This window comes from Chiloscyllium punctatum, chromosome 18 (genome assembly GCF_047496795.1).
Source record: "Chiloscyllium punctatum isolate Juve2018m chromosome 18, sChiPun1.3, whole genome shotgun sequence".
Classification (NCBI taxonomy): domain Eukaryota; kingdom Metazoa; phylum Chordata; class Chondrichthyes; order Orectolobiformes; family Hemiscylliidae; genus Chiloscyllium; species Chiloscyllium punctatum.
The window spans coordinates 50,148,537-50,168,423 of NC_092756.1; the positions used below are offsets into that span (position 1 = coordinate 50,148,537).

Below are 19,887 nucleotides of genomic sequence, written 5' to 3' on the forward strand. Positions count from 1 at the left end.
ACGACCGAGGCTTGTTTCTGTAGTGTAGTGGTCATCACGTTCGCCTTACACGCGAAAGGTCCCCAGTTCGAAACTGGGCAGAAACTGCTTTGCTCTTCAACTGCAGCCTTTGACATCGACAAGAACGGAGCTTTCTTGCTTGCTTTCCCATGTGCAAACCTGCCTTTGAGTTTGCTCGAATAAATCGTCGCTCGTAGTGCAATGCAATGCCGCTCCGTTTAATTACTGTGCAAAAGCATTGTAAAGTTTTTCTCCAACCTGGTTCTGATCATATGCCATTCTGTTTGAGAGTGTAGTTACCCCCTTCTGATCCTTCCACGAAAAGCATTACCGCATTCGCATTCCTTGCGCAGGCGGCCCGGTTCAAAGACAGGGAAGAAGCTGATGTGCTGGTGTCACAGTGCACCACGGATTCCTCAACTAGTCTGTCTGTCCAATGTATCCCAAAGTCGTCTCTGAAAGACCTCATTTGGAAGGTGTCTGTCGTTATTCAACGTGTGAGAATTGGCACCAGAGGTCCTGAATCATGTTTTGGAGCAGTTCGCACGTTAGTGGCTCATTCAATCAGCAACAGCAATGAAAGAAATTCCACTCTCAGAGGAACCTCTGGACCTGTGCTTTCATAGCGTCGCTAGTATTAAGGTGCGCCCCGAGATCTAAGCCAGGTTGGAACGGAAACGGAGGAATCGACAGAGAGGCTACAGAATGACATCGCATCCATTTGGTTTTCATTAAATCACTGACGAGCAGGAAAATGTAAACGGGGAGGGCGAGTGGGGAAGTGAGGCAGTTGCAGCTCTGGAGAAAGTCCTTCGTTGTGATTCACTCAGCAACCAGAGACGTGACGGTGACTCAGGCGTGAGAGCTCTTCACATCGTGAACAAAAAGCAATCAAGGGCAGTTAGCACCTCTTCCGGAGTGGGGGTGGGGTGAGGTAATTACCTTTTGACTTCTGTTACTATGTTCGGAAACTGCCTTTTGGATTGAGGGGAAGAGAAACTGCATTTCTAAAAAGCACCATGGAACTTGTTAAACTTTATTGAGTCGCTTATTCTCATCGATTCCCACACAGGTTTCCAACTCAGTTGGTATCCATGAGGCTCATGTCCAGGTGCAATCTGCAGCAAATTGCACGGTTAGGTAAAAGGCAAGGAAAGTGGCCTCTCGAACCGGCCCCGAGGTCAGACCTTCCTCACAATGTAATCTGTCCTTCTCGGATTGTAATGCTACCTCCGGTTTTAGGGTGGAACATTCTTTGGGAACCTTATTCTGCAAAACAGACACAGTGACTGAAACTATGCTGCACGGTATGATTTGGGACACGGCCTGCTCAGCTTTGTGCATTTCCCCTGTAGTCCGGTGTGTTTCATGTTCCGTGCAAACGTGAAAGTTGTCCTGTTTCGAGCAATGGGTGAAATCATTGAGCAAAGCAAGAATCGAAATTGCAGTAATGTCAAGTAGCTCATGGTAATTTGACCCAATCATAATCGATCATATATTCTCACGCACTCACAGATACATCTGTAGCTGAATCGAAGTCTGAGAAGATAGACTCAGTTTACCAGTGATTTTTGTCTGGATTGATGGGCTATCGTTAACTGCTGAGAAATTGATATTGTAGACGGGCACATCCCAGCAGCTGTGCGAGTCGGAGAGGGATCATGGAACCCTTTTCACGTGAGTTTACATCTGTTGTTATGCAGGAACACAATTGGAAGTGCAAGAAAATAGAGTCGTGGTCGTGTTGGTAGTGTGGCCGAGCGGTCTAAGGCGCTGGATTAAGGCTCCAGTCTCGACAGAGGCGTGGGTTCGAATCCCACCGCTGCCATTTCTGCGGAGCAGCTAGTTTAAATGCTGTTTCGATCCCCTGCGGCATTTCTGTTTAAAACAGAAGCAAAATGAGTTTGCTTCCCGGGGAATTGATTGTGGTGTTGGTAAGTGCCGAATTTTCCAAAGTGTCTGTGCTGTCATGCTCGTGTTCGCCTCCCGCGCGGAAAATCGCCAGCGGCTCTACTCTTGCTTTCTGTTCCAGGCAAGTTGAGCTTTTACTGGAACCGAATGGAGACTGCTATTTCATCGTTGTTGCGAAACAGAGTCCTACGGTGACTCGACTCGTCGTTATTTGGTTTTCTGGCCAATGAGAAAATCGTTCTAATGTATTTCGATGTCATATGTTATTGAATTTCTCCCACTTCCTTCATTTCAGTCCTGGAGTCATCGGAAGGGAAAGGTAATCTAATCGAGACTGTGATTGGTGAAATTCACTTTTTATGGCCCATTCTTATTATGTTCTTTTTTTGTCTCTTTGCAGCATTGTCTGGGAAGTGATGGTGCACTCAGGCTCCAGTATGTTTGAAAGAGTAGTTTGGAATTGCCCTGTTGTTAGTTGTGTGATTACGTTATGGCTCATGCCCCCTGACTGTCTCACATTTAGCATTCAAGCTCGCTGTGTCTGAAAATGCATTTGGTTTTCCCGTTTTGTTTGTGTTCCGTGTTAAATGCTTTCTGTTTTGCGATTCGCTCAATACATTACGAATTAACAGGGTTTCTGAGGTAACTTCCAGCTGCAAAAATCCTCAACTGAGAATCTGGGAAATTTTCACGGAGTATGGTCAGTCGGAGCAAAAGTAAGGAAGTCGTTCGTTTCTGCAGTGTTTCACAATGCTACCTTTCCCGTGAGCAGTCGAACAGACGAAAAGATTTTGCCACAGACTGCGACGGTAAGCTCCGCAAAAACGTAATTCTTTAAAGCAGGTGTAAGCGACACAACGTTATTGGGGTACACCGCGTGGAAACAGATACTTCGGTGTATCTCGTCCATGCTCACCACATAGCCAAAATTAAACAAGTCCCATTAAACAACGAGCTAACGGAAACAGAAAGGTGAAAGGTCGAATGGCTTCAACTTTCAGTGCTGGATGCCACTGAGCTGCAGCGGGGACGACCGAGGCTTGTTTCTGTAGTGTAGTGGTCATCACGTTCGCCTTACACGCGAAAGGTCCCCAGTTCGAAACTGGGCAGAAACTGCTTTGCTCTTCAACTGCAGCCTTTGACATCGACAAGAACGGAGCTTTCTTGCTTGCTTTCCAATGTGCAAACCTGCCTTCGAGTTTGCTCGAATAAATCGTCGCTCGTAGTGCAATGCAATGCCGCTCCGTTTAATTACTGTGCAAAAGCATTGTAAAGTTTTTCTCCAACCTGGTTCTGATCATATGCCATTCTGTTTGAGAGTGTAGTTACCCCCTTCTGATCCTTCCACGAAAAGCATTACCGCATTCGCATTCCTTGCGCAGGCGGCCCGGTTCAAAGACAGGGAAGAAGCTGATGTGCTGGTGTCACAGTGCACCACGGATTCCTCAACTAGTCTGTCTGTCCAATGTATCCCAAAGTCGTCTCTGAAAGACCTCATTTGGAAGGTGTCTGTCGTTATTCAACGTGTGAGAATTGGCACCAGAGGTCCTGAATCATGTTTTGGAGCAGTTCGCACGTTAGTGGCTCATTCAATCAGCAACAGCAATGAAAGAAATTCCACTCTCAGAGGAACCTCTGGACCTGTGCTTTCATAGCGTCGCTAGTATTAAGGTGCGCCCCGAGATCTAAGCCAGGTTGGAACGGAAACGGAGGAATCGACAGAGAGGCTACAGAATGACATCGCATCCATTTGGTTTTCATTAAATCACTGACGAGCAGGAAAATGTAAACGGGGAGGGCGAGTGGGGAAGTGAGGCAGTTGCAGCTCTGGAGAAAGTCCTTCGTTGTGATTCACTCAGCAACCAGAGACGTGACGGTGACTCAGGCGTGAGAGCTCTTCACATCGTGAACAAAAAGCAATCAAGGGCAGTTAGCACCTCTTCCGGAGTGGGGGTGGGGTGAGGTAATTACCTTTTGACTTCTGTTACTATGTTCGGAAACTGCCTTTTGGATTGAGGGGAAGAGAAACTGCATTTCTAAAAAGCACCATGGAACTTGTTAAACTTTATTGAGTCGCTTATTCTCATCGATTCCCACACAGGTTTCCAACTCAGTTGGTATCCATGAGGCTCATGTCCAGGTGCAATCTGCAGCAAATTGCACGGTTAGGTAAAAGGCAAGGAAAGTGGCCTCTCGAACCGGCCCCGAGGTCAGACCTTCCTCACAATGTAATCTGTCCTTCTCGGATTGTAATGCTACCTCCGGTTTTAGGGTGGAACATTCTTTGGGAACCTTATTCTGCAAAACAGACACAGTGACTGAAACTATGCTGCACGGTATGATTTGGGACACGGCCTGCTCAGCTTTGTGCATTTCCCCTGTAGTCCGGTGTGTTTCATGTTCCGTGTAAACGTGAAAGTTGTCCTGTTTCGAGCAATGGGTGAAATCATTGAGCAAAGCAAGAATCGAAATTGCAGTAATGTCAAGTAGCTCATGGTAATTTGACCCAATCATAATCGATCATATATTCTCACGCACTCACAGATACATCTGTAGCTGAATCGAAGTCTGAGAAGATAGACTCAGTTTACCAGTGATTTTTGTCTGGATTGATGGGCTATCGTTAACTGCTGAGAAATTGATATTGTAGACGGGCACATCCCAGCAGCTGTGCGAGTCGGAGAGGGATCATGGAACCCTTTTCACGTGAGTTTACATCTGTTGTTATGCAGGAACACAATTGGAAGTGCAAGAAAATAGAGTCGTGGGCGTGTTGGTAGTCTAAGGCGCTGGATTAAGGCTCCAGTCTCGACAGAGGCGTGGGTTCGAATCCCACCGCTGCCATTTCTGCGGAGCAGCTAGTTTAAATGCTGTTTCGATCCCCTGCGGCATTTCTGTTTAAAACAGAAGCAAAATGAGTTTGCTTCCCGGGGAATTGATTGTGGTGTTGGTAAGTGCCGAATTTTCCAAAGTGTCTGTGCTGTCATGCTCGTGTTCGCCTCCCGCGCGGAAAATCGCCAGCGGCTCTACTCTTGCTTTCTGTTCCAGGCAAGTTGAGCTTTTACTGGAACCGAATGGAGACTGCTATTTCATCGTTGTTGCGAAACAGAGTCCTACGGTGACTCGACTCGTCGTTATTTGGTTTTCTGGCAAATGAGAAAATCGTTCCAATGTATTTCGATGTCATATGTTATTGAATTTCTCCCACTTCCTTCATTTCAGTCCTGGAGTCATCGGAAGGGAAAGGTAATCTAATCGAGACTGTGATTGGTGAAATTCACTTTTTATGGCCCATTCTTATTATGTTCTTTTTTTGTCTCTTTGCAGCATTGTCTGGGAAGTGATGGTGCACTCAGGCTCCAGTATGTTTGAAAGAGTAGTTTGGAATTGCCCTGTTGTTAGTTGTGTGATTACGTTATGGCTCATGCCCCCTGACTGTCTCACATTTAGCATTCAAGCTCGCTGTGTCTGAAAATGCATTTGGTTTTCCCGTTTTGTTTGTGTTCCGTGTTAAATGCTTTCTGTTTTGCGATTCGCTCAATACATTACGAATTAACAGGGTTTCTGAGGTAACTTCCAGCTGCAAAAATCCTCAACTGAGAATCTGGGAAATTTTCACGGAGTATGGTCAGTCGGAGCAAAAGTAAGGAAGTCGTTCGTTTCTGCAGTGTTTCACAATGCTACCTTTCCCGTGAGCAGTCGAACAGACGAAAAGATTTTGCCACAGACTGCGACGGTAAGCTCCGCAAAAACGTAATTCTTTAAAGCAGGTGTAAGCGACACAACGTTATTGGGGTACACCGCGTGGAAACAGATACTTCGGTGTATCTCGTCCATGCTCACCACATAGCCAAAATTAAACAAGTCCCATTAAACAACGAGCTAACGGAAACAGAAAGGTGAAAGGTCGAATGGCTTCAACTTTCAGTGCTGGATGCCACTGAGCTGCAGCGGGGACGACCGAGGCTTGTTTCTGTAGTGTAGTGGTCATCACGTTCGCCTTACACGCGAAAGGTCCCCAGTTCGAAACTGGGCAGAAACTGCTTTGCTCTTCAACTGCAGCCTTTGACATCGACAAGAACGGAGCTTTCTTGCTTGCTTTCCCATGTGCAAACCTGCCTTTGAGTTTGCTCGAATAAATCGTCGCTCGTAGTGCAATGCAATGCCGCTCCGTTTAATTACTGTGCAAAAGCATTGTAAAGTTTTTCTCCAACCTGGTTCTGATCATATGCCATTCTGTTTGAGAGTGTAGTTACCCCCTTCTGATCCTTCCACGAAAAGCATTACCGCATTCGCATTCCTTGCGCAGGCGGCCCGGTTCAAAGACAGGGAAGAAGCTGATGTGCTGGTGTCACAGTGCACCACGGATTCCTCAACTAGTCTGTCTGTCCAATGTATCCCAAAGTCGTCTCTGAAAGACCTCATTTGGAAGGTGTCTGTCGTTATTCAACGTGTGAGAATTGGCACCAGAGGTCCTGAATCATGTTTTGGAGCAGTTCGCACGTTAGTGGCTCATTCAATCAGCAACAGCAATGAAAGAAATTCCACTCTCAGAGGAACCTCTGGACCTGTGCTTTCATAGCGTCGCTAGTATTAAGGTGCGCCCCGAGATCTAAACCAGGTTGGAACGGAAACGGAGGAATCGACAGAGAGGCTACAGAATGACATCGCATCCATTTGGTTTTCATTAAATCACTGACGAGCAGGAAAATGTAAACGGGGAGGGCGAGTGGGGAAGTGAGGCAGTTGCAGCTCTGGAGAAAGTCCTTCGTTGTGATTCACTCAGCAACCAGAGACGTGACGGTGACTCAGGCGTGAGAGCTCTTCACATCGTGAACAAAAAGCAATCAAGGGCAGTTAGCACCTCTTCCGGAGTGGGGGTGGGGTGAGGTAATTACCTTTTGACTTCTGTTACTATGTTCGGAAACTGCCTTTTGGATTGAGGTGAAGAGAAACTGCATTTCTAAAAAGCACCATGGAACTTGTTAAACTTTATTGAGTCGCTTATTCTCATCGATTCCCACACAGGTTTCCAACTCAGTTGGTATCCATGAGGCTCATGTCCAGGTGCAATCTGCAGCAAATTGCACGGTTAGGTAAAAGGCAAGGAAAGTGGCCTCTCGAACCGGCCCCGAGGTCAGACCTTCCTCACAATGTAATCTGTCCTTCTCGGATTGTAATGCTACCTCCGGTTTTAGGGTGGAACATTCTTTGGGAACCTTATTCTGCAAAACAGACACAGTGACTGAAACTATGCTGCACGGTATGATTTGGGACACGGCCTGCTCAGCTTTGTGCATTTCCCCTGTAGTCCGGTGTGTTTCATGTTCCGTGCAAACGTGAAAGTTGTCCTGTTTCGAGCAATGGGTGAAATCATTGAGCAAAGCAAGAATCGAAATTGCAGTAATGTCAAGTAGCTCATGGTAATTTGACCCAATCATAATCGATCATATATTCTCACGCACTCACAGATACATCTGTAGCTGAATCGAAGTCTGAGAAGATAGACTCAGTTTACCAGTGATTTTTGTCTGGATTGATGGGCTATCGTTAACTGCTGAGAAATTGATATTGTAGACGGGCACATCCCAGCAGCTGTGCGAGTCGGAGAGGGATCATGGAACCCTTTTCACGTGAGTTTACATCTGTTGTTATGCAGGAACACAATTGGAAGTGCAAGAAAATAGAGTCGTGGTCGTGTTGGTAGTGTGGCCGAGCGGTCTAAGGCGCTGGATTAAGGCTCCAGTCTCGACAGAGGCGTGGGTTCGAATCCCACCGCTGCCATTTCTGCGGAGCAGCTAGTTTAAATGCTGTTTCGATCCCCTGCGGCATTTCTGTTTAAAACAGAAGCAAAATGAGTTTGCTTCCCGGGGAATTGATTGTGGTGTTGGTAAGTGCCGAATTTTCCAAAGTGTCTGTGCTGTCATGCTCGTGTTCGCCTCCCGCGCGGAAAATCGCCAGCGGCTCTACTCTTGCTTTCTGTTCCAGGCAAGTTGAGCTTTTACTGGAACCGAATGGAGACTGCTATTTCATCGTTGTTGCGAAACAGAGTCCTACGGTGACTCGACTCGTCGTTATTTGGTTTTCTGGCCAATGAGAAAATCGTTCCAATGTATTTCGATGTCATATGTTATTGAATTTCTCCCACTTCCTTCATTTCAGTCCTGGAGTCATCGGAAGGGAAAGGTAATCTAATCGAGACTGTGATTGGTGAAATTCACTTTTTATGGCCCATTCTTATTATGTTCTTTTTTTGTCTCTTTGCAGCATTGTCTGGGAAGTGATGGTGCACTCAGGCTCCAGTATGTTTGAAAGAGTAGTTTGGAATTGCCCTGTTGTTAGTTGTGTGATTACGTTATGGCTCATGCCCCCTGACTGTCTCACATTTAGCATTCAAGCTCGCTGTGTCTGAAAATGCATTTGGTTTTCCCGTTTTGTTTGTGTTCCGTGTTAAATGCTTTCTGTTTTGCGATTCGCTCAATACATTACGAATTAACAGGGTTTCTGAGGTAACTTCCAGCTGCAAAAATCCTCAACTGAGAATCTGGGAAATTTTCACGGAGTATGGTCAGTCGGAGCAAAAGTAAGGAAGTCGTTCGTTTCTGCAGTGTTTCACAATGCTACCTTTCCCGTGAGCAGTCGAACAGACGAAAAGATTTTGCCACAGACTGCGACGGTAAGCTCCGCAAAAACGTAATTCTTTAAAGCAGGTGTAAGCGACACAACGTTATTGGGGTACACCGCGTGGAAACAGATACTTCGGTGTATCTCGTCCATGCTCACCACATAGCCAAAATTAAACAAGTCCCATTAAACAACGAGCTAACGGAAACAGAAAGGTGAAAGGTCGAATGGCTTCAACTTTCAGTGCTGGATGCCACTGAGCTGCAGCGGGGACGACCGAGGCTTGTTTCTGTAGTGTAGTGGTCATCACGTTCGCCTTACACGCGAAAGGTCCCCAGTTCGAAACTGGGCAGAAACTGCTTTGCTCTTCAACTGCAGCCTTTGACATCGACAAGAACGGAGCTTTCTTGCTTGCTTTCCCATGTGCAAACCTGCCTTTGAGTTTGCTCGAATAAATCGTCGCTCGTAGTGCAATGCAATGCCGCTCCGTTTAATTACTGTGCAAAAGCATTGTAAAGTTTTTCTCCAACCTGGTTCTGATCATATGCCATTCTGTTTGAGAGTGTAGTTACCCCCTTCTGATCCTTCCACGAAAAGCATTACCGCATTCGCATTCCTTGCGCAGGCGGCCCGGTTCAAAGACAGGGAAGAAGCTGATGTGCTGGTGTCACAGTGCACCACGGATTCCTCAACTAGTCTGTCTGTCCAATGTATCCCAAAGTCGTCTCTGAAAGACCTCATTTGGAAGGTGTCTGTCGTTATTCAACGTGTGAGAATTGGCACCAGAGGTCCTGAATCATGTTTTGGAGCAGTTCGCACGTTAGTGGCTCATTCAATCAGCAACAGCAATGAAAGAAATTCCACTCTCAGAGGAACCTCTGGACCTGTGCTTTCATAGCGTCGCTAGTATTAAGGTGCGCCCCGAGATCTAAACCAGGTTGGAACGGAAACGGAGGAATCGACAGAGAGGCTACAGAATGACATCGCATCCATTTGGTTTTCATTAAATCACTGACGAGCAGGAAAATGTAAACGGGGAGGGCGAGTGGGGAAGTGAGGCAGTTGCAGCTCTGGAGAAAGTCCTTCGTTGTGATTCACTCAGCAACCAGAGACGTGACGGTGACTCAGGCGTGAGAGCTCTTCACATCGTGAACAAAAAGCAATCAAGGGCAGTTAGCACCTCTTCCGGAGTGGGGGTGGGGTGAGGTAATTACCTTTTGACTTCTGTTACTATGTTCGGAAACTGCCTTTTGGATTGAGGTGAAGAGAAACTGCATTTCTAAAAAGCACCATGGAACTTGTTAAACTTTATTGAGTCGCTTATTCTCATCGATTCCCACACAGGTTTCCAACTCAGTTGGTATCCATGAGGCTCATGTCCAGGTGCAATCTGCAGCAAATTGCACGGTTAGGTAAAAGGCAAGGAAAGTGGCATCTCGAACCGGCCCCGAGGTCAGACCTTCCTCACAATGTAATCTGTCCTTCTCGGATTGTAATGCTACCTCCGGTTTTAGGGTGGAACATTCTTTGGGAACCTTATTCTGCAAAACAGACACAGTGACTGAAACTATGCTGCACGGTATGATTTGGGACACGGCCTGCTCAGCTTTGTGCATTTCCCCTGTAGTCCGGTGTGTTTCATGTTCCGTGTAAACGTGAAAGTTGTCCTGTTTCGAGCAATGGGTGAAATCATTGAGCAAAGCAAGAATCGAAATTGCAGTAATGTCAAGTAGCTCATGGTAATTTGACCCAATCATAATCGATCATATATTCTCACGCACTCACAGATACATCTGTAGCTGAATCGAAGTCTGAGAAGATAGACTCAGTTTACCAGTGATTTTTGTCTGGATTGATGGGCTATCGTTAACTGCTGAGAAATTGATATTGTAGACGGGCACATCCCAGCAGCTGTGCGAGTCGGAGAGGGATCATGGAACCCTTTTCACGTGAGTTTACATCTGTTGTTATGCAGGAACACAATTGGAAGTGCAAGAAAATGGAGTCGTGGGCGTGTTGGTAGTGTGGCCGAGCGGTCTAAGGCGCTGGATTAAGGCTCCAGTCTCGACAGAGGCGTGGGTTCGAATCCCACCGCTGCCATTTCTGCGGAGCAGCTAGTTTAAATGCTGTTTCGATCCCCTGCGGCATTTCTGTTTAAAACAGAAGCAAAATGAGTTTGCTTCCCGGGGAATTGATTGTGGTGTTGGTAAGTGCCGAATTTTCCAAAGTGTCTGTGCTGTCATGCTCGTGTTCGCCTCCCGCGCGGAAAATCGCCAGCGGCTCTACTCTTGCTTTCTGTTCCAGGCAAGTTGAGCTTTTACTGGAACCGAATGGAGACTGCTATTTCATCGTTGTTGCGAAACAGAGTCCTACGGTGACTCGACTCGTCGTTATTTGGTTTTCTGGCCAATGAGAAAATCGTTCCAATGTATTTCGATGTCATATGTTATTGAATTTCTCCCACTTCCTTCATTTCAGTCCTGGAGTCATCGGAAGGGAAAGGTAATCTAATCGAGACTGTGATTGGTGAAATTCACTTTTTATGGCCCATTCTTATTATGTTCTTTTTTTGTCTCTTTGCAGCATTGTCTGGGAAGTGATGGTGCACTCAGGCTCCAGTATGTTTGAAAGAGTAGTTTGGAATTGCCCTGTTGTTAGTTGTGTGATTACGTTATGGCTCATGCCCCCTGACTGTCTCACATTTAGCATTCAAGCTCGCTGTGTCTGAAAATGCATTTGGTTTTCCCGTTTTGTTTGTGTTCCGTGTTAAATGCTTTCTGTTTTGCGATTCGCTCAATACATTACGAATTAACAGGGTTTCTGAAGTAACTTCCAGCTGCAAAAATCCTCAACTGAGAATCTGGGAAATTTTCACGGAGTATGGTCAGTCGGAGCAAAAGTAAGGAAGTCGTTCGTTTCTGCAGTGTTTCACAATGCTACCTTTCCCGTGAGCAGTCGAACAGACGAAAAGATTTTGCCACAGACTGCGACGGTAAGCTCCGCAAAAACGTAATTCTTTAAAGCAGGTGTAAGCGACACAACGTTATTGGGGTACACCGCGTGGAAACAGATACTTCGGTGTATCTCGTCCATGCTCACCACATAGCCAAAATTAAACAAGTCCCATTAAACAACGAGCTAACGGAAACAGAAAGGTGAAAGGTCGAATGGCTTCAACTTTCAGTGCTGGATGCCACTGAGCTGCAGCGGGGACGACCGAGGCTTGTTTCTGTAGTGTAGTGGTCATCACGTTCGCCTTACACGCGAAAGGTCCCCAGTTCGAAACTGGGCAGGAACTGCTTTGCTCTTCAACTGCAGCCTTTGACATCGACAAGAACGGAGCTTTCTTGCTTGCTTTCCAATGTGCAAACCTGCCTTCGAGTTTGCTCGAATAAATCGTCGCTCGTAGTGCAATGCAATGCCGCTCCGTTTAATTACTGTGCAAAAGCATTGTAAAGTTTTTCTCCAACCTGGTTCTGATCATATGCCATTCTGTTTGAGAGTGTAGTTACCCCCTTCTGATCCTTCCACGAAAAGCATTACCGCATTCGCATTCCTTGCGCAGGCGGCCCGGTTCAAAGACAGGGAAGAAGCTGATGTGCTGGTGTCACAGTGCACCACGGATTCCTCAACTAGTCTGTCTGTCCAATGTATCCCAAAGTCGTCTCTGAAAGACCTCATTTGGAAGGTGTCTGTCGTTATTCAACGTGTGAGAATTGGCACCAGAGGTCCTGAATCATGTTTTGGAGCAGTTCGCACGTTAGTGGCTCATTCAATCAGCAACAGCAATGAAAGAAATTCCACTCTCAGAGGAACCTCTGGACCTGTGCTTTCATAGCGTCGCTAGTATTAAGGTGCGCCCCGAGATCTAAGCCAGGTTGGAACGGAAACGGAGGAATCGACAGAGAGGCTACAGAATGACATCGCATCCATTTGGTTTTCATTAAATCACTGACGAGCAGGAAAATGTAAACGGGGAGGGCGAGTGGGGAAGTGAGGCAGTTGCAGCTCTGGAGAAAGTCCTTCGTTGTGATTCACTCAGCAACCAGAGACGTGACGGTGACTCAGGCGTGAGAGCTCTTCACATCGTGAACAAAAAGCAATCAAGGGCAGTTAGCACCTCTTCCGGAGTGGGGGTGGGGTGAGGTAATTACCTTTTGACTTCTGTTACTATGTTCGGAAACTGCCTTTTGGATTGAGGGGAAGAGAAACTGCATTTCTAAAAAGCACCATGGAACTTGTTAAACTTTATTGAGTCGCTTATTCTCATCGATTCCCACACAGGTTTCCAACTCAGTTGGTATCCATGAGGCTCATGTCCAGGTGCAATCTGCAGCAAATTGCACGGTTAGGTAAAAGGCAAGGAAAGTGGCCTCTCGAACCGGCCCCGAGGTCAGACCTTCCTCACAATGTAATCTGTCCTTCTCGGATTGTAATGCTACCTCCGGTTTTAGGGTGGAACATTCTTTGGGAACCTTATTCTGCAAAACAGACACAGTGACTGAAACTATGCTGCACGGTATGATTTGGGACACGGCCTGCTCAGCTTTGTGCATTTCCCCTGTAGTCCGGTGTGTTTCATGTTCCGTGCAAACGTGAAAGTTGTCCTGTTTCGAGCAATGGGTGAAATCATTGAGCAAAGCAAGAATCGAAATTGCAGTAATGTCAAGTAGCTCATGGTAATTTGACCCAATCATAATCGATCATATATTCTCACGCACTCACAGATACATCTGTAGCTGAATCGAAGTCTGAGAAGATAGACTCAGTTTACCAGTGATTTTTGTCTGGATTGATGGGCTATCGTTAACTGCTGAGAAATTGATATTGTAGACGGGCACATCCCAGCAGCTGTGCGAGTCGGAGAGGGATCATGGAACCCTTTTCACGTGAGTTTACATCTGTTGTTATGCAGGAACACAATTGGAAGTGCAAGAAAATAGAGTCGTGGTCGTGTTGGTAGTGTGGCCGAGCGGTCTAAGGCGCTGGATTAAGGCTCCAGTCTCGACAGAGGCGTGGGTTCGAATCCCACCGCTGCCATTTCTGCGGAGCAGCTAGTTTAAATGCTGTTTCGATCCCCTGCGGCATTTCTGTTTAAAACAGAAGCAAAATGAGTTTGCTTCCCGGGGAATTGATTGTGGTGTTGGTAAGTGCCGAATTTTCCAAAGTGTCTGTGCTGTCATGCTCGTGTTCGCCTCCCGCGCGGAAAATCGCCAGCGGCTCTACTCTTGCTTTCTGTTCCAGGCAAGTTGAGCTTTTACTGGAACCGAATGGAGACTGCTATTTCATCGTTGTTGCGAAACAGAGTCCTACGGTGACTCGACTCGTCGTTATTTGGTTTTCTGGCCAATGAGAAAATCGTTCCAATGTATTTCGATGTCATATGTTATTGAATTTCTCCCACTTCCTTCATTTCAGTCCTGGAGTCATCGGAAGGGAAAGGTAATCTAATCGAGACTGTGATTGGTGAAATTCACTTTTTATGGCCCATTCTTATTATGTTCTTTTTTTGTCTCTTTGCAGCATTGTCTGGGAAGTGATGGTGCACTCAGGCTCCAGTATGTTTGAAAGAGTAGTTTGGAATTGCCCTGTTGTTAGTTGTGTGATTACGTTATGGCTCATGCCCCCTGACTGTCTCACATTTAGCATTCAAGCTCGCTGTGTCTGAAAATGCATTTGGTTTTCCCGTTTTGTTTGTGTTCCGTGTTAAATGCTTTCTGTTTTGCGATTCGCTCAATACATTACGAATTAACAGGGTTTCTGAGGTAACTTCCAGCTGCAAAAATCCTCAACTGAGAATCTGGGAAATTTTCACGGAGTATGGTCAGTCGGAGCAAAAGTAAGGAAGTCGTTCGTTTCTGCAGTGTTTCACAATGCTACCTTTCCCGTGAGCAGTCGAACAGACGAAAAGATTTTGCCACAGACTGCGACGGTAAGCTCCGCAAAAACGTAATTCTTTAAAGCAGGTGTAAGTGACACAACGTTATTGGGGTACACCGCGTGGAAACAGATACTTCGGTGTATCTCGTCCATGCTCACCACATAGCCAAAATTAAACAAGTCCCATTAAACAACGAGCTAACGGAAACAGAAAGGTGAAAGGTCGAATGGCTTCAACTTTCAGTGCTGGATGCCACTGAGCTGCAGCGGGGACGACCGAGGCTTGTTTCTGTAGTGTAGTGGTCATCACGTTCGCCTTACACGCGAAAGGTCCCCAGTTCGAAACTGGGCAGAAACTGCTTTGCTCTTCAACTGCAGCCTTTGACATCGACAAGAACGGAGCTTTCTTGCTTGCTTTCCCATGTGCAAACCTGCCTTTGAGTTTGCTCGAATAAATCGTCGCTCGTAGTGCAATGCAATGCCGCTCCGTTTAATTACTGTGCAAAAGCATTGTAAAGTTTTTCTCCAACCTGGTTCTGATCATATGCCATTCTGTTTGAGAGTGTAGTTACCCCCTTCTGATCCTTCCACGAAAAGCATTACCGCATTCGCATTCCTTGCGCAGGCGGCCCGGTTCAAAGACAGGGAAGAAGCTGATGTGCTGGTGTCACAGTGCACCACGGATTCCTCAACTAGTCTGTCTGTCCAATGTATCCCAAAGTCGTCTCTGAAAGACCTCATTTGGAAGGTGTCTGTCGTTATTCAACGTGTGAGAATTGGCACCAGAGGTCCTGAATCATGTTTTGGAGCAGTTCGCACGTTAGTGGCTCATTCAATCAGCAACAGCAATGAAAGAAATTCCACTCTCAGAGGAACCTCTGGACCTGTGCTTTCATAGCGTCGCTAGTATTAAGGTGCGCCCCGAGATCTAAACCAGGTTGGAACGGAAACGGAGGAATCGACAGAGAGGCTACAGAATGACATCGCATCCATTTGGTTTTCATTAAATCACTGACGAGCAGGAAAATGTAAACGGGGAGGGCGAGTGGGGAAGTGAGGCAGTTGCAGCTCTGGAGAAAGTCCTTCGTTGTGATTCACTCAGCAACCAGAGACGTGACGGTGACTCAGGCGTGAGAGCTCTTCACATCGTGAACAAAAAGCAATCAAGGGCAGTTAGCACCTCTTCCGGAGTGGGGGTGGGGTGAGGTAATTACCTTTTGACTTCTGTTACTATGTTCGGAAACTGCCTTTTGGATTGAGGTGAAGAGAAACTGCATTTCTAAAAAGCACCATGGAACTTGTTAAACTTTATTGAGTCGCTTATTCTCATCGATTCCCACACAGGTTTCCAACTCAGTTGGTATCCATGAGGCTCATGTCCAGGTGCAATCTGCAGCAAATTGCACGGTTAGGTAAAAGGCAAGGAAAGTGGCATCTCGAACCGGCCCCGAGGTCAGACCTTCCTCACAATGTAATCTGTCCTTCTCGGATTGTAATGCTACCTCCGGTTTTAGGGTGGAACATTCTTTGGGAACCTTATTCTGCAAAACAGACACAGTGACTGAAACTATGCTGCACGGTATGATTTGGGACACGGCCTGCTCAGCTTTGTGCATTTCCCCTGTAGTCCGGTGTGTTTCATGTTCCGTGTAAACGTGAAAGTTGTCCTGTTTCGAGCAATGGGTGAAATCATTGAGCAAAGCAAGAATCGAAATTGCAGTAATGTCAAGTAGCTCATGGTAATTTGACCCAATCATAATCGATCATATATTCTCACGCACTCACAGATACATCTGTAGCTGAATCGAAGTCTGAGAAGATAGACTCAGTTTACCAGTGATTTTTGTCTGGATTGATGGGCTATCGTTAACTGCTGAGAAATTGATATTGTAGACGGGCACATCCCAGCAGCTGTGCGAGTCGGAGAGGGATCATGGAACCCTTTTCACGTGAGTTTACATCTGTTGTTATGCAGGAACACAATTGGAAGTGCAAGAAAATGGAGTCGTGGGCGTGTTGGTAGTGTGGCCGAGCGGTCTAAGGCGCTGGATTAAGGCTCCAGTCTCGACAGAGGCGTGGGTTCGAATCCCACCGCTGCCATTTCTGCGGAGCAGCTAGTTTAAATGCTGTTTCGATCCCCTGCGGCATTTCTGTTTAAAACAGAAGCAAAATGAGTTTGCTTCCCGGGGAATTGATTGTGGTGTTGGTAAGTGCCGAATTTTCCAAAGTGTCTGTGCTGTCATGCTCGTGTTCGCCTCCCGCGCGGAAAATCGCCAGCGGCTCTACTCTTGCTTTCTGTTCCAGGCAAGTTGAGCTTTTACTGGAACCGAATGGAGACTGCTATTTCATCGTTGTTGCGAAACAGAGTCCTACGGTGACTCGACTCGTCGTTATTTGGTTTTCTGGCCAATGAGAAAATCGTTCCAATGTATTTCGATGTCATATGTTATTGAATTTCTCCCACTTCCTTCATTTCAGTCCTGGAGTCATCGGAAGGGAAAGGTAATCTAATCGAGACTGTGATTGGTGAAATTCACTTTTTATGGCCCATTCTTATTATGTTCTTTTTTTGTCTCTTTGCAGCATTGTCTGGGAAGTGATGGTGCACTCAGGCTCCAGTATGTTTGAAAGAGTAGTTTGGAATTGCCCTGTTGTTAGTTGTGTGATTACGTTATGGCTCATGCCCCCTGACTGTCTCACATTTAGCATTCAAGCTCGCTGTGTCTGAAAATGCATTTGGTTTTCCCGTTTTGTTTGTGTTCCGTGTTAAATGCTTTCTGTTTTGCGATTCGCTCAATACATTACGAATTAACAGGGTTTCTGAAGTAACTTCCAGCTGCAAAAATCCTCAACTGAGAATCTGGGAAATTTTCACGGAGTATGGTCAGTCGGAGCAAAAGTAAGGAAGTCGTTCGTTTCTGCAGTGTTTCACAATGCTACCTTTCCCGTGAGCAGTCGAACAGACGAAAAGATTTTGCCACAGACTGCGACGGTAAGCTCCGCAAAAACGTAATTCTTTAAAGCAGGTGTAAGCGACACAACGTTATTGGGGTACACCGCGTGGAAACAGATACTTCGGTGTATCTCGTCCATGCTCACCACATAGCCAAAATTAAACAAGTCCCATTAAACAACGAGCTAACGGAAACAGAAAGGTGAAAGGTCGAATGGCTTCAACTTTCAGTGCTGGATGCCACTGAGCTGCAGCGGGGACGACCGAGGCTTGTTTCTGTAGTGTAGTGGTCATCACGTTCGCCTTACACGCGAAAGGTCCCCAGTTCGAAACTGGGCAGGAACTGCTTTGCTCTTCAACTGCAGCCTTTGACATCGACAAGAACGGAGCTTTCTTGCTTGCTTTCCAATGTGCAAACCTGCCTTCGAGTTTGCTCGAATAAATCGTCGCTCGTAGTGCAATGCAATGCCGCTCCGTTTAATTACTGTGCAAAAGCATTGTAAAGTTTTTCTCCAACCTGGTTCTGATCATATGCCATTCTGTTTGAGAGTGTAGTTACCCCCTTCTGATCCTTCCACGAAAAGCATTACCGCATTCGCATTCCTTGCGCAGGCGGCCCGGTTCAAAGACAGGGAAGAAGCTGATGTGCTGGTGTCACAGTGCACCACGGATTCCTCAACTAGTCTGTCTGTCCAATGTATCCCAAAGTCGTCTCTGAAAGACCTCATTTGGAAGGTGTCTGTCGTTATTCAACGTGTGAGAATTGGCACCAGAGGTCCTGAATCATGTTTTGGAGCAGTTCGCACGTTAGTGGCTCATTCAATCAGCAACAGCAATGAAAGAAATTCCACTCTCAGAGGAACCTCTGGACCTGTGCTTTCATAGCGTCGCTAGTATTAAGGTGCGCCCCGAGATCTAAGCCAGGTTGGAACGGAAACGGAGGAATCGACAGAGAGGCTACAGAATGACATCGCATCCATTTGGTTTTCATTAAATCACTGACGAGCAGGAAAATGTAAACGGGGAGGGCGAGTGGGGAAGTGAGGCAGTTGCAGCTCTGGAGAAAGTCCTTCGTTGTGATTCACTCAGCAACCAGAGACGTGACGGTGACTCAGGCGTGAGAGCTCTTCACATCGTGAACAAAAAGCAATCAAGGGCAGTTAGCACCTCTTCCGGAGTGGGGGTGGGGTGAGGTAATTACCTTTTGACTTCTGTTACTATGTTCGGAAACTGCCTTTTGGATTGAGGGGAAGAGAAACTGCATTTCTAAAAAGCACCATGGAACTTGTTAAACTTTATTGAGTCGCTTATTCTCATCGATTCCCACACAGGTTTCCAACTCAGTTGGTATCCATGAGGCTCATGTCCAGGTGCAATCTGCAGCAAATTGCACGGTTAGGTAAAAGGCAAGGAAAGTGGCCTCTCGAACCGGCCCCGAGGTCAGACCTTCCTCACAATGTAATCTGTCCTTCTCGGATTGTAATGCTACCTCCGGTTTTAGGGTGGAACATTCTTTGGGAACCTTATTCTGCAAAACAGACACAGTGACTGAAACTATGCTGCACGGTATGATTTGGGACACGGCCTGCTCAGCTTTGTGCATTTCCCCTGTAGTCCGGTGTGTTTCATGTTCCGTGCAAACGTGAAAGTTGTCCTGTTTCGAGCAATGGGTGAAATCATTGAGCAAAGCAAGAATCGAAATTGCAGTAATGTCAAGTAGCTCATGGTAATTTGACCCAATCATAATCGATCATATATTCTCACGCACTCACAGATACATCTGTAGCTGAATCGAAGTCTGAGAAGATAGACTCAGTTTACCAGTGATTTTTGTCTGGATTGATGGGCTATCGTTAACTGCTGAGAAATTGATATTGTAGACGGGCACATCCCAGCAGCTGTGCGAGTCGGAGAGGGATCATGGAACCCTTTTCACGTGAGTTTACATCTGTTGTTATGCAGGAACACAATTGGAAGTGCAAGAAAATAGAGTCGTGGGCGTGTTGGTAGTGTGGCCGAGCGGTCTAAGGCGCTGGATTAAGGCTCCAGTCTCGACAGAGGCGTGGGTTCGAATCCCACCGCTGCCATTTCTGCGGAGCAGCTAGTTTAAATGCTGTTTCGATCCCCTGCGGCATTTCTGTTTAAAACAGAAGCAAAATGAGTTTGCTTCCCGGGGAATTGATTGTGGTGTTGGTAAGTGCCGAATTTTCCAAAGTGTCTGTGCTGTCATGCTCGTGTTCGCCTCCCGCGCGGAAAATCGCCAGCGGCTCTACTCTTGCTTTCTGTTCCAGGCAAGTTGAGCTTTTACTGGAACCGAATGGAGACTGCTATTTCATCGTTGTTGCGAAACAGAGTCCTACGGTGACTCGACTCGTCGTTATTTGGTTTTCTGGCCAATGAGAAAATCGTTCTAATGTATTTCGATGTCATATGTTATTGAATTTCTCCCACTTCCTTCATTTCAGTCCTGGAGTCATCGGAAGGGAAAGGTAATCTAATCGAGACTGTGATTGGTGAAA

At 46.4% G+C, this 19,887-nt stretch overlaps 13 non-coding genes across 13 annotated transcripts; all 13 read left to right on the forward strand.

Moving 5' to 3' along the window:
- Positions 1-13: 13 nt before the first annotated feature.
- On the forward strand, positions 14-86 carry trnav-uac (transfer RNA valine (anticodon UAC)). Its single transcript has one exon. It is a non-coding gene; the product is annotated as a tRNA-Val (tRNA).
- A 1,660-nt stretch (positions 87-1,746) lies between these two features.
- trnal-aag (transfer RNA leucine (anticodon AAG)) lies at positions 1,747-1,828 on the forward strand. Its single transcript has one exon. It is a non-coding gene; the product is annotated as a tRNA-Leu (tRNA).
- A 1,125-nt stretch (positions 1,829-2,953) lies between these two features.
- Positions 2,954-3,026, forward strand: trnav-uac (transfer RNA valine (anticodon UAC)). The gene has a single exon. It is a non-coding gene; the product is annotated as a tRNA-Val (tRNA).
- A 2,854-nt stretch (positions 3,027-5,880) lies between these two features.
- Positions 5,881-5,953, forward strand: trnav-uac (transfer RNA valine (anticodon UAC)). The gene has a single exon. It is a non-coding gene; the product is annotated as a tRNA-Val (tRNA).
- A 1,660-nt stretch (positions 5,954-7,613) lies between these two features.
- Positions 7,614-7,695, forward strand: trnal-aag (transfer RNA leucine (anticodon AAG)). The gene has a single exon. It is a non-coding gene; the product is annotated as a tRNA-Leu (tRNA).
- Positions 7,696-8,820: 1,125 nt separating this feature from the next.
- Positions 8,821-8,893, forward strand: trnav-uac (transfer RNA valine (anticodon UAC)). Its single transcript has one exon. It is a non-coding gene; the product is annotated as a tRNA-Val (tRNA).
- Positions 8,894-10,553: 1,660 nt separating this feature from the next.
- Positions 10,554-10,635, forward strand: trnal-aag (transfer RNA leucine (anticodon AAG)). Its single transcript has one exon. It is a non-coding gene; the product is annotated as a tRNA-Leu (tRNA).
- Positions 10,636-11,760: 1,125 nt separating this feature from the next.
- On the forward strand, positions 11,761-11,833 carry trnav-uac (transfer RNA valine (anticodon UAC)). The gene has a single exon. It is a non-coding gene; the product is annotated as a tRNA-Val (tRNA).
- Positions 11,834-13,493: 1,660 nt separating this feature from the next.
- trnal-aag (transfer RNA leucine (anticodon AAG)) lies at positions 13,494-13,575 on the forward strand. Its single transcript has one exon. It is a non-coding gene; the product is annotated as a tRNA-Leu (tRNA).
- A 1,125-nt stretch (positions 13,576-14,700) lies between these two features.
- Positions 14,701-14,773, forward strand: trnav-uac (transfer RNA valine (anticodon UAC)). The gene has a single exon. It is a non-coding gene; the product is annotated as a tRNA-Val (tRNA).
- Positions 14,774-16,433: 1,660 nt separating this feature from the next.
- trnal-aag (transfer RNA leucine (anticodon AAG)) lies at positions 16,434-16,515 on the forward strand. Its single transcript has one exon. It is a non-coding gene; the product is annotated as a tRNA-Leu (tRNA).
- A 1,125-nt stretch (positions 16,516-17,640) lies between these two features.
- On the forward strand, positions 17,641-17,713 carry trnav-uac (transfer RNA valine (anticodon UAC)). The gene has a single exon. It is a non-coding gene; the product is annotated as a tRNA-Val (tRNA).
- Positions 17,714-19,373: 1,660 nt separating this feature from the next.
- On the forward strand, positions 19,374-19,455 carry trnal-aag (transfer RNA leucine (anticodon AAG)). Its single transcript has one exon. It is a non-coding gene; the product is annotated as a tRNA-Leu (tRNA).
- Positions 19,456-19,887: the final 432 nt, after the last annotated feature.